Genomic DNA, 1927 nt, shown 5'->3' with positions numbered 1-1927 from the left:
GTCCCCACACGAGCCCCTTCATTCGCACCGGAGAACTCCAGTGAGCTCTAAAAAATCGACTGACCCAATTTTGAAATTTAGTCTACTGTCATTTAACTAGTGTGGAATATAAAAGGGGAAAACCATAAGCATTGCGAGTATAGTGTTGAGCGTGCCATGGCAGATCTGAAGGTGCAAACTGGACAAAGGCAACTTCGCAACCAATGTTTGCTTTCAACTAGCAAGTAAGTGATGGACAAGAAATCAGAGTAAAGCAGTGGCGATCTATTTTCTTGCTGTGATAAATAAGCTGAGCAGATACGAAAGAGTACCGCCTCTGGTGCAGCACCGTGTATGCATCTGCTGAGAATTTGATGGTGCTGCGGTAGCGATGGCTGTCGGTAGCGTGGAAGCAGATCTAGGAGGGTAGACAGTGGCGGCGGGGCGCGGTGGATGAGACGGTCATAGGAGCGGCGCCGGCAAGGTGGGCGACGACGGGGATGAAGTGAGAGGACGGGATGCAAGGATCCCGGTCCGAAGCCGCGGATGAGAGAGGTCGATCTCTTGTAATGGACGACGGCGTCGGGGTATCAGTTCCGGCATGGTGGAGGAGGACGGCGGTGGATGGGGTGGCGGACGGAGGAGGCTGGGGTGGAGAGGTTGTTTTGGCACCCACAGAGTACGAATGGGGAAATGGAGGGAGAGAGGAAGGGGGAACCATGTCTTCAGGGCGCGCTTGTCCCAAATGCGAGGGAATTTACAAACTTACCCCCTGTTTAAAATTTCCTACATCACAGCAATATTAGTCGGTTGGGGATAGGACGGTAATCTCGCATACACCGAATATTTGCCGACGAGAGTTTGTTTTTGGCGCCCACCGTGTATGAATCGGGAAGGGAGTCGATTTCGGCCGAGGAGACACTGTGTTTTGTCGCCCACCGTGTATGAATCCGGGTGAGAGGCGGTTATGTCACGTTTGAGTGAAATTACAAACCTACCCCTATTGAAACCTATAGAAATCGAGCTGATAGGCTTTGCGTGTCAAGGATAGGCAGTAATTTCCATCTCGCGGATTTTGATTTCGGGCGGTTAGTGCGACTTTCCCCGCTTCGTTCAAATTTTTTCAGAGAAAGAGTGCACGTTTACCGTGCCAACTCAATTCGAGTCCAGTTTGTATTCTATTTTTGTTCGGCCAGGATCCATTTGCGATTCGAATAAAATTCTGTATACATCATTTTTTTAATATATACTTTCAAAAGCACAACAAAGAATTCTGCTCCTTTATATGTATATAATATGATTTACAAATACAATGATCTCAAAATAATAAGGTTGAATTCAAAAAAAATTAAACCAAATTATGTTCTACTAAAATGTATGGATCAGTAATATCTACATATTAAATAACATAGATGCGCGTGAATTCATATGAGTATGCATGTTTGATAGATCAATTTTGGTTCGAGTATGAATTACATGTATCATCATCTCGAATTCAAATATTTGAATCCCTTTTATGTTGATTCCTTTCACGCCCATCTCTCTGGCATGCTCCTTCATGTAGCTATCATTCTCTTTTCTCCAGCTCACCCGCACGCCCACTTCATGTTTGTCCTATCTTTGCAAACATGGTCTCTCGATGTCTCCCTTGAGAAGTATCACACTCTCCCTATCATTATACATTACATGGTTTTCATTATCTCTCACGTCTCTCCCGTTCCCTGTATCACTAGGTACCTAAGCTTTCTTTTTCACCGCCACACACACAGTCTCACTCGTCTTTCACTTTGTCTTTCTCTCTATGGGGTTCTCTCACACACCCTATATGTCTCTACATATGACTCATACCACTAAAATTACTCTCTCCTGCAGACACAACATTTGTTGCGGTCTCCTTTCCGTCTCCATCCCAGTTATAAACTGACATTATTCATTTGTTTACCGATCA

Source organism: Triticum aestivum, chromosome 2D (assembly GCF_018294505.1).
Source record: "Triticum aestivum cultivar Chinese Spring chromosome 2D, IWGSC CS RefSeq v2.1, whole genome shotgun sequence".
In the NCBI taxonomy this organism is placed as follows: domain Eukaryota; kingdom Viridiplantae; phylum Streptophyta; class Magnoliopsida; order Poales; family Poaceae; genus Triticum; species Triticum aestivum.
Note: the sequence above shows the minus strand (reverse complement) of the source record.